The sequence below is a fragment of the Anser brachyrhynchus genome (assembly GCF_964034855.1).
Source record: "Anser brachyrhynchus genome assembly, chromosome: 18".
Taxonomy (NCBI): domain Eukaryota; kingdom Metazoa; phylum Chordata; class Aves; order Anseriformes; family Anatidae; genus Anser; species Anser brachyrhynchus.
The window spans coordinates 4,451,378-4,467,505 of NC_137711.1; the positions used below are offsets into that span (position 1 = coordinate 4,451,378).

The 16,128-nt window shown below is 40.8% G+C and overlaps 1 protein-coding gene across 3 annotated transcripts in view; it reads left to right on the top strand.

Annotated features, from left to right (window-relative positions):
- The window catches only part of COPRS (coordinator of PRMT5 and differentiation stimulator), a 175,753-nt gene that overhangs the window by 20,281 nt on the left and 139,344 nt on the right, over positions 1 to 16,128 (top strand). The gene's annotated exons all lie outside the window — the stretch shown is intronic.

Sequence of the window (16,128 nt, forward strand, 5' to 3'; positions counted from 1 at the left end):
TTTTTAGATGAACATACAGCTCTCAGTATGTATGATTTTCCAGCTCAAGTTGATGACCTGAAAAGACAGCCTTACAAATTATTGATGGCTGGAGCCATTCACCTCCTTCTGGCCTGTGCGCTGGTCACAATGCATGGGGGAATGCAGTGAAGAAATATTTAGCCATACACTGCTTAAAATATATAAAGTAAAAAAAAATAATTTCTATCTACCTACACTTCCAAACATAATGATAAAAGATAAGAACTTAAGTCCTTTTTTTTTTGTCTGTTTCTTATATATGAAGGTAGCTTTTATAGTTGGTTTTCTGGAATGAAGAAAATAATGGAAGCTATGCTCTTTGCATGTACTTGTTCATGCTTCTAATATTAATCTCATGATTCATAATGGAAGTTGCAACTAAAAAGTCAAAAAAACAATAGATGTAATGGAACTGTTGGAAATGTCTGATTAACTTCAATAGCATTTGTAGTATTTAAATGGCATTGCTTTCTATGTGTAATTAAATGAATAAATATTTCATACAAAAATGTAGAAATGGATCAATATAAATGTCATCCAATTTATTGGTTTTCTGTATATGAATTTTCCTTATGTTGCTCTATAAATGCATGTACATAATTTATAAATTGTATTATTCATATTCTATACTAATAGCAAGCATAATTGATGAGAAAAAAAAACAACAATATCAAGTTGGTATATTTTGTTATCTTCTCACTAGTTCAAAAATGTCCTTGGAAGTGGAAGGATAATTAATGATGTGTAATCATTTAGTTTCATTTTTAAGGATGGCATGTGGATAATATCTGGTTGGCTTGAAACACGAAGCTGCTGTAGCCACAAACTTTAAGTGCTAATGGGCTGAATTATATGATTCAATTCAGAGAGGTATGAAGGGCTGCTAAACACAGAGCTAAGAAACCAGGATGGACAGAGCTTTTTGTTCCAGCGAATGGTTATGTGTTTTTGTTGGCTCTGCTCTTTCTGTTGGCTAACATTTAAAGGATGCTGACTACTATCCGAAAGGAAGAATGAAGTGTCAGAAGTGGCTGGAGGGAGACTTCTTTGAAAGTTTCTGAATTTGTGAGCCAGTAAGTAAGTGGGCAAATGTAGTGTTAACTTGGAAGGAAGTAAATTTCATTTGTGCGTGTTATTTTGTTCACAAAAAGCCAAATCCCGAGAGATACTGAGGATTAAGTGTTTTTTGATAAAACATTGTTTTGTAGAAGCAACTCTGGGTTGCCTTGGGTTTTCTTCTCTACATATGCACAAGATCCATCTCTTTCTTTGACAACTCTAGTTTTGCTCAAATTATTTATCAAAGTGCTTTGTAATGTCTGACTCAAACACACGTAACATTTGCCTAAAAAATGTGTTTTGGTAATGAAAGACTTTGCTTGAGGTCTCTGCTATTAAATCTTTGCTGAGGGGCAGGGAGAGGCTGTGAGTTTTTTGGCGAAGTTAATAAAATGTGTGGATTAGTGAAGTGCTGATTAGTGAGGTTCTATTGTAGACAGAAACATTCCTGCCTTAGCTGAAACCCAGATGGAAAGCTGCCCGCCTCAGATTGCGGAAAATGGTTTATGTTGCTGGTTTGCTGTAGTATGTTGCTGAGGTTGCAGCACAGTGAATCTTACTAATGTCTTGAAGTGTAATTAACTCTGTTGTTCGATGTAAATATTTGAATTCTGCTCATTCAGTTTCTACAGGGGCCTGTTTAAAACAATTTTTACCAAAGAGCTCAAAGGCTAGTAGGAATGTGTGTGCATTAATAAACTTCTCTTTGTCCTGGACTTGATCCAGAGCTTACAGAGGGCAAATGGGAAGATCTCATCCTATCTGATATATTTACAGTAGAGCTCAGAGTGCTTGATCAAGGCTTCATTGTGCTGTCATTGTGCCTAGGGTTTAGTTTTGATATGAAACAGAGTGCAGGACATGGACACGACAGGCAAAAGGATCCAGGGTACTAGAAGGCTGAGGGAGAAAAAACTCGTGGCATTGATCAGAAAAATAGTGGATTGTGGCATCCTCTTAACATTACATTAAAATGATGGCTCTTTTTAAGGTGTAGAGCTTCCATTTTCATTCCCAAACATTGGCTTAAATGACCAGTAATAATGCTGGTCAAGAAAAATCCGACTCTTTGGGAAATAAATGTTTATTTTGTTGTAATTGTAGTCATTTGGGAGTGGGAGGAAGTATTTGCTGCTGAAAGTGTTGTTTTGTTTTGTTTTGTTTTCAGTCCTCATTTCTGAGATCTGCAATACTTCGTTCTGAAATGGAGTGTGCTTCCTTTTAGAAAATGTCAAATTGCTTCCAATGCATTTCACATTATATTCTTTGGGACTGGGCTCCCCAGTATGAATATTTTCATACTGCCTCCCAGACCAAAGACTCTGGTGAGTCCTGCCTGCTTAAGAAAGTAAAACTGAGGTAAGGTAAGAATGCAGTCATTCAGCAGCAGATCGTCAGCTTTCCTGGGCCTAAGCTATAACTCCCATACGATCCCCTGGCAATGTTTCCAAATGTAAATATCTCCTCTGCCAAAGGGGATTTTTTTTGTTGGCATTTTGAATTTTCACCAGAAACAAACTTATTCGATTTATCTCTGACGAACTCTGTTTCTGAGCAGTTCTCCTCAGTTTCTGCAGCAGTGAGGACAAGCAGGATTCCGTGGTAATTGCGCAACGGGGGAAGCAGCACAGCCCAGACAGTGCCGGGAACTGAGAATCAGATTGTCATTATATTGCTGGCTTGCTCTAGTAATGGTCTTGGTAATCCACTTTACTGAATGTTAATTTTTATACCACCGTGCAATGTGCTATAATGATGACACATAGGTTGTATGGATGTTGTCAGTTTTATTATTTTCTGTGAAAGTACCTTGAGACCCTTGGATCTTAAAGCACTAATTATTCTCACTGATGATATTATTCAACCTGGTCTTCAGATCACTGGCGAAGCTGCAGGCAGAGGTAAGCAGCATATTGGAGTGGTTTGTCAGGAGCTTTGAAACTGCTTATGAATTAACTTTTCTAAAGATGTGTGCCCTGTGTCTGCAATGAAAATAATTAACAAAACCAAAGGCATGCATTGGTCTGGTGGTAACTCTGTAGCGTGGCATTTGCCGTAGTTTCTTGTCCTTAACTGCAAGTTTTTTCTCAAGTAGGTGTCCATAGAAATCGGGCTGTTGCAGCCCCTGAATGATGTTCATCATGGGGATGCGATTGTTTCCATTCTTCCTCACCCTAGCAGCAATCAAAGGAGCATGGGCAGGGCAGGCTGCAGGGAGCTGGCAGTAGCTGCAGCAGAGCAGCTTCCCTCCCTCCAGAAACCTATTGCTCACTTGTTAGTCACTGCTGCCTCTTCCTGGGGTCTGGCTCAGAGGCTCTGCCTGCTGTGGGTGCGGTGTGGCTAGCACACAGCAGGCAAAGATTTAACCTCTGCAAAGGGTGACGTGGAGAGTACCTACATGGGAATGCCCCATCTAAAACATATAAAGGCCTGCAGTGGAAAAAGTTTTTTTTTTTTTGGTGGTGGTTGTGTTTTTTGTTTGTTTGTAGTGTTTGATTTTATTATTGTTGTTTTTTAAGACCAGGTAGATAAAGTTCATTTGGAAGAATTTCTGTCTGGAAAGACAAGGGAGGCAAGAGGTGGGAGGCAGTGAGTCTTACTCTGTTTTACCAATTGGCTACTGAGGCATAGAGAAGGATATTACTTTCTTGATGACGCATGGAGTGAGGATAACAGTTCATTTTCCACATCATTCATCCCAGCACAGTAGTGTCCTTCCTCTCAAACTTTGAGTGAAACAAACCTTACCTTTAAACCTTTTTTTTTTCCACTAATAGAAAGTTAAACGGAGAAAGAGGATGAAAAGTGTGTTTAAGAGTATTTGTATGAACTGCAGTTTACTCTGTAGAGAGAGACTCCTGAGCTGTTCTGTTCTGCATCAGTTCTTAGTAGAGAAACAGCTAACTTGGTTGGAGGGAATATGTAGATATATGTGCTCAGGTAGTTCCTGTATCACACCCACAGGGGGGCTTTGTGAAAGCAGTCTGAGTGAGTGCACCAATCCTTCTGGAAAATCACAGGATTAGGCCAATCTCCTTAAGAACGTGCCACTGCCCCTTCTGGTGTGTGCATGGCTGAAGAAACAAGGATACTTCTCTTCGGTTTGCATGTACACTATCTGTGGTTTTAAACCTTTGGGCACCTTGTCAAATAACTGCTGTTGACATAAAACATTGCTGTGCATCAGCGGCACAGAGAACAGGAGAGATCATTTCACTGTTAGTTCTGTGTGTCATGTCAAGCAAAGTAGAAATTGCTCATCCTGAAGAGAAGGAGATGGCAGAAGGAGGCTCGCTTTAATGAGTGGTTGTTGTTTGGAATTGAGCACTAACAAAAATGTCTTTCATCTTGTTCCAAGGTGTCATTTGGAGTGCCTGGTACACAGTATGCTCTTGAGTTGCGTAACACTATATCCCAACTCATTAATGGTTCATTTTTCGGAGCTATGCTCCTTCACTCGTAACACCTTTGGTGTGAGCTGCCAGAAGCGTGAGGACTGATTTTTTGAAGGCTCACAAACTGAGCCCTTAAGCACACAGCTGGGGTGGTGTGTATAAGTCTTGGCTTGTCCTGCCAGCCTGGCAGTGTCACCAGGCATACTGGTCAAAGTATTAAATGTTCTTGGTGGCTCTTTACTACTTTGGTGACAGCGAGTCAGCTTTATTTCCAGTTGAACGAGAAGAGCTTTGCCAAGCTAGTTTGGTTTAAGTCTGATCCAGAAAAGTGCTGACCCCAGGACTCCGCTGAGGGGACCGATGGTGCAGTTCCCCCTGTGCCACTGAGTTGTTCTGAGCACTTCAAGAATCTCTCTCCATGATGCTTTCCCTCGATTGATTTTGCGTTTCAGCTGTAAGTTTTATTTGTAGCAGAGGCTGTTATAGCATTGTAGACCCTGGATACAGGCGATGCCTTTGGGGAACCTGCGCTGTAAACAGCTTCCCATCGGGCATCAATGAGAGCTACATTTGGCCAAGAATCTGGCTTGGTGCTAGTTCTTGTTTTCTTCGTGTTACTAGTTTTTCACGAGATGCAAAGCATTATAAACATCATTTTATGGGACTGGCTAGAAGCCTTTGCTTTTCATATTAAATTACGTGGCTCATAACTTTTCAAGCTAAAGCATAAATTCAGCATCAGACTGAAGATGACTGCTTTTTTCCCATTGTAACTTTTTCAGGACAGTATGTGCAAAAAGAAAAATAAATCATTTTAGAGACACTCTGAAGAATAATCATGTGAGATTTTAAGGTTATATTGACTTCTGAGAATGCAATTTCTGGGTTAAGAATAAGGATCTTTGAAGTAGGAGTTTTCTGTAAGAGTGATTCATGAAGCTTTTTAGAGATGTGTATCACTGTATTAAGTGCGAGTTTTCAGTGCATACTCTACCTCTGATCTATGTGGCTCCACATCCTGAGTAAGCATTTGTCTCCAAATCCCTGACAACTCTACCAAATTAATATATGTGCAGACCTAGTGAATATTGAATAAAAATAAAAAGCACTGTTGTAGTTTACAAACTGTGATCCTAGCCTGTTGCTTCTTGTGCTGCAGCCTACCTCTGGGCAACAAAATCCCCTGATCTTTTTATCAGACAGAAATGGCTGCACGTTGAAATTTTCTTAGAAAAATATCAGCAGCTAATTTAAGAGGAGGTGGGAACTGGAGGAGTGTAAATGTTGGAAGGATAACATTGGTTCTCCAGGAAACACAGAAGGGTCACCTGGAGGAAGGGAAAAAACTTTAGGAAAAAGTGCTTTGTCTATAAGAGCCTTCGATTACTTCCGAGTCTGACAAGATTTTGTCTTGTCTAATGTGGACAGTGCATTTCTAGCACCTTAATGGAGTTATTGGAAATCCCATTTGGAGTGAAAATTCCCATAATTTGGGGCAAACCACAATATTTCACATCTGCAGTGTTTGCTCTCTATTACCCCTCTGGGGGCGTTCTGTTGAATACAGAACCCAGTCATAATTTGTTTCTAATTATCAAGAGATTCTGTGAAGTTCAGCTGTTCTCATGTGACTGTGGCCTATCACTAAAGCAACATTATTTTCACCGAATTAATGAAATTGAGAATGCATGTAAGAGAGAAATGAGTGCTCTGAGTCCCAAGGCAAAAAAAAAAATCTGGAAAGCTGGGAATGCCAGGCTAGAAAACACGTCTTACGTGCCTTATTGCCACCTGGTGATGACACCAAGTTCACAGCAGTGAGACTGACTCCTCTGAGTTATTCTGCGTCGTGTCCTTTTCTGTTTCCTTCAGTGAGTGTCCTCTGTGTGTGCAGTGTTGTTGGCTGCTCCACGGTTGGTGCTCAGAGCAGATTCCTACTAAGACACACAGTACCCCTCTGTGTGAAGCTTACTTCTGTTCTTTTCATCTTTACCTCATGTATATAACTTCACGTGTGTGGGTGCTGTTTGGTTTGGTTTGGTTTTGTTTTTAAGAGGCCAGCCTGTCTCAGTAAATTAACCTACATCTAGTAACTGGACCACTGTGAGAATGTGGACTGCAAAGTGTACCAGTGGTATGACTGCAAAAGGGTTAAATCTGTCTTGTATGCCTTATAAACTTTTAATTTTGCATCTGTTTATTGTGTGGTCTTCAGCCTTGGTTTACTAGTTCCTCTCTGCATCATAAAGGCGGGCATGTTACAAATGAAACAAATACTCTGTTCTCAAACATGCACATTGGACTCTGCTGAAAAATGACTTTCTTGCCAGAGCATGAGAACTAGGGTTATTCCGAAATCAAATGATTAAAGCCTTACTTCAGCAGATGTGGCTTGAATCATTGGCCACAAATCTCTCCCTAATGCAAACAGCTAATGTGTCCTCTTCGGGAACACAAAGAAAGGGCAAGAGAGAGAAACAGATCAAAATTTTCTTCGAGCGCTGGCTTCAACATCTTGGGAGGTCTCCGAGGAAAAAGGACTGGGTTGACAAATAAATGTGAGAAGTGCTGAGAGCACCATGTCATGCTGTTGGGGAATGTGTGGGTGTTTTCTTCATACCTTTGGAGCTGAGCTGCTGCCCCGTAGTAACACCAGCTGCTCCTGTTAGCCGAGGTGAAGCCATTGCTGGTCAGAACCTAACAGTGAGATCTCGTCAGCCCGAGGTAAAGATCCCTTTGCGCATTTATGCCTGATCCCTCACTGGCATTAGGCTGGCACTGGTCTTACTGTGCCAATTGTGCCCCAGTGTAAGCTGTTCCAGCGCAATGTCTTATGCTAATATTACTTCACAAGTCTGGCTTTGGGTTCAACTGATAGGAATACAATTTTTCTTCTCTAAACTACTTGTTCTGAGATTTATTTATTTATTTTTAATAAGGTCTCCAAAAAAATATATATATCTGTATTTGATAGCAGTAAATGCTATAATCCTACTACTAAAAAAAACCAATAAGGAAAGAAAGGCACTGTCCCAGGACACAGCTCCAGTGGGCATAAATTGTCCGAAGTCACTGTGGTATCATCACATTTTAGCTAAAAAATTCTGCTCTTTTGCAAGTTACAGTCTAAGTATGTGCCCTAACACCTCTGCAAGCAATACCTGGATACTCTTTGTTGTTGAAAACTATCACAGTACTCCCTGGGAACTGCAGGAACCCTTTCCTTTCTATTCAAAAATTTCTGGGGGAGCAGCTAATTGTAGTTTGTGTGATGGCCGTGGAGCCCTGGGATGAATTCTGCAGTTGGATACAAACACACCACGGCTATTAGCACGTTTGTCATACTCTGATCATTAGGGAACTGTAGAGAGAACCAGGGCAGAGGGAAAACCTGATATCTTCCTGAAGTTTGTTTTATGTCGTTTTGGAGAATACTCTGACCACAGCAGAGATCAACCAAAAATATTTCTCATACTAGGACAGAGCAGTCTATTTTCCTCTCTTCTAACACAGCCCTCAGTCTGTTGCTCGTGGCCCTCTCCTTATCTTGTACATTCTCATGTTTCAAACCCAAACAAGTGTGACGATTTACCTGGTGCTTTCAGTTCCACAACATGCCCCTTCTGAATATTGGTGCAAATCAATTGTTTTCTAAAATACTTTAATTTTTTGTCAGCTTCCTGTGTTTTACATCTGTTTTCAGCTTTAGGAAAGAGATAAATCACAGATGTTTGTAGGTAATCTGGCTAGGAGGTGCTGTGTGATTGAGGAAGGCAGCCCCTGGCAAAACCAGGGCTGGGGAAGGTGGCAAGGGACACTTCTTAATGCAGTACGGAGAAGAAAAGCAAATTCCTTGGTACTAGGTGGTGGCAGGACCACCGAAGTGACACTGAAGCAATTAGCTAGAACTCAGTGATGCTGGGGGAAGATCTCAACTCACTGGGGTATGCCTGTTACATATTGGTCAATTCTCTGTGCTTTCTTCTCAACTCCCGTTCTAATCTTTCCTCCATTTCTATTTTTATCTATGTTACATGACCTGCAACTTATTTGTTCAGATAAATATCATCACTTTCATCCCTGTGTTGCCTGATATGGGGCAATGTGGAGCATAATATTACTTTAATCCATCAACAGCTGTAGTCTCGGACACAGTGGCTCACTTTTTGACTGTGAAAATCTGTCTATTTTCTGCCCAGTCTGTCCATTTTCTTGTTTTAAAATGAGAAGGCACAAAGGACATTGGTAAATATGTGCTGCTGCACCAGGGGGGTCTGCGCTGCCGTGATGCTCTGACAAGCTCAATGGAAAGCTGTTTGGTATTGAGCATTGCTTTTCGACATTTGCCCTAATAAAATAGGGTATTCAGGGCTCTCTGTAACTTGCAGCGTGATTTGATTCTGAATTCCAAGGACAGACAGACTGCATTGCCCCAGCAGTATAGCAGGATATTAACGTAATTTTAAATTTAATGTATTCACAGGTTCCTTTACACGGCTAATGATGGAAAGTGACTTTTATATTTTATATAAACAGGTATCTGGCCTTTAGAATTTTCAGCTCTTAAAGTTTCTTGTGAAATTGCATTTTTCTGAATCTGCATGAAAAATGGTAGAGGAACAGCAGACAGATCGGCTGGCACTGGCAACTTATTTTTTCTTTTAAATGACTTTCTTGAGCCTACGTCTGCAAGGGTGTGAATCTTTTTTCAATCATATTGGTCTGACAGCAACTTCATCAGAGTTAGGTCTTAATCTTTGTTTGCAGCAGGTGAAAACTCTCTCCTTGCTTTGATTAAGGAAACACTGCCATTTTCTCTTTGACATGCACTTATTGCTGTGCCAAGAAGGATGGAAAACCACTGATGTCTCTGCCCTGCATTAAGGCCTGTTCTTATCCTCTGCAGTTACGATTCACCTTTCAAAAGCTAGAAACTCGCAGAGGCTGTGGTGCTTCCATTGCTTCTCTTCCAGAAGTTTGCCTCGTGTTTGAGCACACTCCTTACTCAGCTTCCAGGGCATGTTTATAGAGCCACTGACCTCTAAGAAAAGGGTTAAGAGTTTACAAATTTCATTTCACAGCCTTACCCTGTCCTCGTTTGCAGTGAGGCCGGTATTACCATCTGGCTGGTAATCTTAGCCACAGCCAGCCAAGAGAATGCAATTCTCAAACGTAAATACAGCCGGGGAGGGATGTTAACCTAATCTCTGTTTTCATTCTCTGTTTTCGACCCATTGTTTCAGTACCTCAGGAGATGCTTTGGAGAGAGATTTTCAGGAATACCTGGGATGGCCAATTAGCTGACGTTCCTTTTCCCAGACTGAGCCCTTCGTGTATTACAAATAGGTACTCTCCATCTTGAGAGATAAAGTATTTATTTCCAATGACTTGTCAGCTTTAAAGAGCTCATGTTGCAAGTTATCCCTCTGTTTAGGCTAAACTTCAGCTCCTTCTACCTATTTGAAAATGAATTTGTAGCTACAACTGTGTATTGATGACCCTCACATCCTGTTGTAAGCTGCTGTGAAACTCCCTTTCATAGGAGGCTGCAATTCAACCTTTTTCAGGTCCTGCATGGTTTTATAAAATGCTTTGGGTTGGTGCAGCTGTGTAAACTAGGACTTTTGGCTGTGCATCTTAACAGAGTTTCTTTATTTATTGCTAATTCTGGGCACATAACATAAATATACTGTTGCTTTTAGTGAGATGTGGGCTCTGTGGATTTCAGATTGACATACAGGTTTCTCTCCTGGCCCCTCAAGGTCCTGTAGTTTTGTAAACAACTCAATTTCAGTCTCAACTTCTCTGTTAAATGAAAATAAACCAGTTTAGCACCTGGTTTTGTTTATGATGTTTGTTGAAATTCCCAGGAGATTGTACATAACTGGTCAGAAATACACTATCAGGTGGCCCAGTCTTGTCCATTAAGTTCAGTTTTTTCTCCTTTGGGGTTATGGGGGGAAGGAGAAGCTGATGAGAGGGAGATTTACTGTGGCTGGCAGGGAGGAGATTTACTTCTCTTCCATGATAGCTCACATTTTCCTCTGTGCTCTTCCAAGCCTGTGTTCAAAGTTCTTCTATTTTGAACTAATCAAGATGTGGTATCTAGAGCAGAACTTGCCCATCCTGTAAGATGCCAAATGCTTTCAGATTCATTGATCTCAGTGGAACATGAGGGAGCTCAGCCATCAGCACCAGCATTTCAGTTCTTCAATGTTTTCAGGCTTTAAAACGGGCTATTAATCTTGGCTCTGGCAAAGCATCCAAGGACGTCAGCATTGTGTGATATGTCCCATAAAGTGCAACTTCTAGGAATACTTTTTTTTCTTTTGGTAGAGCATGTCAGGGCTCAAGTTCTGTTTGCACTGAGTCTAAGGATGTCTTAGAATGTGCATTTAGAGCACATTGCAGGAGAAGGTTTTGTCAGCATACAGGCACTGTCTGGGCTAGCATTACCTTGGATCAAAATACAGCTGGATCCTCAGATTGATAGTTCAGTGGCTTTCTAGAATACTTATTTTGAAATAAGCAAAGGAGATTTTGCTATAAATTTTCAGTCTTTATAGCTTATACCATAATTTCATCTGTTTTAACATGTGTTTATGTTGATTGCATGTTTAAAAACTTGCAACCCTTGTCAGGCGATCCTAAAAAAAAAAAAAAAAAGTGTCAGTACAGTTAAGTGCAGAAATGGCAGGGATCCAGTGTCCTTCATTTGTTGGTGTCTAGCAAACCTAAACAACAATGGAGCTTTTGGATCCTGGGCAACAAGTGACCCTATAATAACAAAGGCATGTGACATAAAATGTGCACAGGGAAGTTGTTTCTCAAAAATGTAGATTGCACTTAAAAATTTCTGTAGGATTTCAACAATGTGATAACACTGAGGATTGTGCTGTTAGTGCCCTGCACATTCCCAGTCCATGTGAAACAAATTTGGCTGTTCTTGTGATGTGCTGCTTTTTAAGAGACAGTTGCTCTGCAATTACTTGCCTTCAGGCTTGTGCCAAGGATTAACCCATGGGTTACGGCCAAAGGCTCCTGGTCTGTTGCCCATTAAAGTCAGCAGAGACTTGCATCAACTTCAGCAGCTCCTGGATGAGAGCTGAGAATCAGGATCTGAATGCAGCTCTGAGTGCTGCCTTGGGTTTTCTGTGACCTCCAGGAATATCCCTTTCCTTTTGCTCTGCTTCACTTTGGGCAAAGCTGTTACTCTCTCTGTGCCTCGTCAAGAAAAGGAGGCTTAAAAAATCATTAGGATTTCAAAGGCACTCATTCTAGTGAGGGGGGCCGTAGAAGCAGAGCGGTAAATCCTGCTCCATTGGAGCTGTCCCAATATTATTGCTTGTATTGAAAGAAAGCTCTTAAATGAAGGCTGGTGTTCAGAAGCCAGTAGAACCGGAGTCATCACATCATCACTGATCTGCTGCTGGAAACATGGAGCTTGTCAGTTGACTTACTGGGCTTTCCCTCAAACACAAGTGATGAACTTAAAGCTTTTAATTTAACTATTTGTGACTCTAGAAGGTCAGACTTTCCCTGTTTTATGGATATTCCTATCCCTCTTTTTAAATGATGCTGCATTTCGTTCAAGGTAGGTTTGGAGTACATAACTCTGAAAAGCATTTTCTTGGACTTAAAAATAGATTTTGCAGCCCAGTCCCTCTAAAAGCCCTCATTTAGCAGTCATCCTGTCACAGTGAAAATGCAGTTTTATCTTTCCTGCACATATATTAGGATGCTACAGTAGGAACATTGGGAGATTGAAAAGACCACCTACTCCAGAAAAACACATTTCTCTATAGTTTGCCTTCTAGGCTAAATGAAATGCTACTTGAAATCCAGCCCTCCTTTGTTGGAGGGAGCTATTACTCTAAACTCTTGTTGGAATGAGGGCTGGTGTTAGGAGTAGGGGAATACAGGAAAGTATTGGCAGCTGAAGATCTATCAGCAGATCATGGTCCTCTATTTAAAAAGAAAATATAAAGGTGCAAAGTATATAGAGATTCAGCTAAATCAGTTTTTCTCTGGAGACATCTGGATCACTCTGGTCTGAAAGCATAGGTTTTTGAGTTAACACAGAGCCCATGAAGTAGAGTCAAGCACAGAACTCATCTAGATAGGTACAGCTCTGCTTGAAGCATAGGCATGCCAGCTGCATAAATTTTATCTAGGCGCTGGAAAATGTCTGGTACTTCCATATAATATTGGCATCTTACTGCCAGTCTGATTTGTAAAGGGGTGCAGGAAAAACAAGACGGTGCTGAGATTTGCAGTGATACAGTCTTCAGCACCTTGAGCTCCACAGCCAGCTCAGTGATGTGATATATGTGATATATGATATGTGATATGATTTATTTTTTTTATTGACTTTATTAGTATCAGGCTTATACCTGGAGTGTCACAGAAATGTAGGCTGTGTTGGAAATCTTCTGATTTGGGAGCAATTAAAGCTTTAACTGACCTGATTTAGAACCTGTAAAAGACATGCAGATTTTTTTCATCAGCTCCTGTTGGTCTTTGATTTGGGCCCTTCCCTGGTTAAGTATTTTTCAAGGTAATATTTGTTCTACTTGAAGATCTTTCACATTTTCACATATTCACATTTATTGCTGCTTTTAAGCTGTGAATTCAAAGCAGAAATTAATAGAAAAATACAGCTGGCTGATGTGAATTTGTTACTGCAAAATATTTGCTTCTTTTCACCTGAAGTCAGTTCACAGCCATACAGTCTCCACAGAATGAAAGCAAAGTAGAAAGCTTAAGGCTTTTCTGGCAAATTTTGAAATAATTCTAGGCATGGTTTGGCATTTCAGCCTTGGCACAGCTGCATTTCTCACAGGCTCAGTTCCCATTCGTTAAGCCTCTTATACATTTTTGGTTTTTACTACTTCAGAAATAAATACTTCTAAAACAAATGTTAAATGCTCCAATCTTGTTCTGCTCCTAATGAATTGGACCTACCTGTAAGACAGCATCCTGGGAAAGAGTTGTTTAGAGCAGCATCAGTTCAGCACGCTTGTTATATAGGGAGAAGGGAAAAGAACAACTTCTAAGCTTCATTCCCTTTTGAAGTCAATAGAAAAATCTGTAGCTTTAAATGGGAAAGGAATGGGGTCTGACAGGGGACTGGTGGTGGATGGTTGATTTCTGTGCCTCCTGTCTGTGTTGGGCACCACTGGTGGATATGTATGGTGCTCCTCCAGCATAAGTTAGCACAAGAGCAAGCTCAGATGAGCAGGTATGAAAACTGTCTTGGACAGGGAGTGCCTTAATTCTTCTGGGCTTTCCCCTTTGCAGATGTACCACATTCCTGGATTGTCATGAGAACTGAAATTGTGTTTGCTTTCCTTTTCCCCTTTGGAATCCTTCAGACTAGGTTCTATTGTTCTGCCTTGTGGCAGGGTCTGAATACCTTGTGATTCTCGCTGGGCAAACATTCATGCATGGCTTCAGGGGGGCAGGTGGTAGTGCTGGGGCAGAGTGCTCTCAGGCTAGTTACTGAGGAGCATTACTCCACAAAATAAGCTCATTGTATGTACGAAACAGTCTGTAGGCAGGTATTTCAGTTCCTGCAAAGGTACAGAATCCAAGGTTCCCAACCCACCCTTTGGTTACTTGATTGCCACTGAACCAGCTAGGCGTATTAATGGAAATGTGCTGGCACTCCTTTTGAGCTTGTGCAATGCCAGATCATCATAGAAAGCTACTTAAGAAACTCTGAATTCTTAATAATGAACAAACAAAAACAACAAAAAAAAAACCAACAACCACAGCTAATTGGGACAAAAATTAGGTAAATACTTGGTCAAATGGATACGTAAAGCCAGTGTCTCAGATATGCTTGTACACACAGGACAGGCAGCGGTGTGGAGTGCTGCATTTAGCCAGATGTTTGACCTGTGGCGTGTGCATGGAAACATTTGAGCATGTAAGTAAGTTGCTATTTTGCACTGGGACCATTTAAGCTTGAAATTTCCAAAGACAAATTGAAGAGTACTTCTTTTTAAGTTGCAACGCAGTAATGGGAGTTAGGATTTATAAGTCCTGCCAAATGCAATAAACTTGTGTTATAGCCTTTTAAAATTGTTATATTGAACGCCGCTTATAAAGAGCCATCTTCGTTCTATTGTTTCATAATTTATTCAGTGTTTTCTTAACTGGCACATCAGCAGAACAGTAAAAGTGCCACTGAGTAAACTTTGTTTAATGGTGACCAATTTTTGTCTATGTTACAATAATGTCTGAGGGAAGAAACAATTACCTTGTGATTTGCTGTCAAAGCAGTAAGAGCATTTTCTTTCCAGTTCATTTAGAAGGAACATCACTTTCAAGCCTTCTCTTGCTCTCTTTCTGGAGTAGTTTCCTCTCCTGTGCTCTTGGATTTTTTGCTATGCACATGAAAAAGTTCTGGTTCAGTCCGGAAGCCAGGATTCCTAAGCAGAGCCTCTGCTGTCCTCTACGCAGTGTTGATCTTTAACGATGCGTTATCAGCACAGCTTGCCCTAGGTTATGAACAGTCCAAAATTTTCCCTTCAGGCTCCATGAGAAAGGTTGAGGCATAATCAGAGTAGTTGGCTCCATGTATCACATTACTCTTCTTGGATGCCAGAATTCAGTGAGAAAAAAACATATTTGGAATTCATAAATTGTTCTGCCCTCCTCGCCAGCATGCTGGCCATTAACCACTGCAGGGATTGAACAGCTACCATTATGTAGGCAGCATCATGTTTTATAACAAATTGCTTCCTTATAGCCCACCTGCTGCTTTCAGTAATTTGAAAGCACAGTAAGTTGGGTCGCAAAAGTTGTATTTTGGAAGATGATGGGGGTTTAAATAAAAGGTTTCAAATTACCAGGCCTCAAATAGCTACCTAGAGAGGCAGTGTCTAGCATCTGGACTGTTACTGAATTACTGTAAGTCTCTTAATCAGCAAGGGAGTCCCTAAACTGAATGGCTGGTGGGAGTGAAACCTGACACTGAAAGGACAGCAATGTAAGAAAGCTTTGTGAGCAGCTCCCAGAGGAGAAGGATGAATAAGTACATCTTTAGGGAAAGAAAACCAAAGTTGCCTTTTAGGATAGAAAAACACATTCCCTGCAATGTGTTTCCTCTTGTTTTTGTTTTTTTGGTGTGTTTGTTTTCCTCATGTGGTTTTTGAATGCCTTCAGACCAGATCTTTTGGTGCTATAAATTGATGTAGCTCCTTTGGCTTCAATAAGGTTATGTTGATTTACTCCAGCTGAGGATCTGTTGTGTGAGTCTATTCTCATCCTGCTGGAGTTAGCAAGTTCAAGCCCACATTTTGAGTACTTCATGCATGCACAAGAAATTAATCATAGCAATGATGTGTGCAAAGTACGTGTGAACACTTTTCCACAGGCACTTTTCAAAATCCCTGCCTCTGCTATCTCCATCTAATGTCCCTGTCTCTTCTCTCAGTTGTGCTGGTTTTACCCTGGCGTTAATCCACCGACTTCAAAAAGTTCGCTCCTGGTTAACACCTGTCTGTAAACGCAGTGTTAAGTCATGCCTGTACCGTTAAATCTTCCGTCTCCGCATAAAGCAGCATATCCCCAAGGCTCCCAGTTTTGAAATTACTATCATCCTCTTTTAATGTAGTAGTGAGTGATGAACTGTATAGCTCCCATC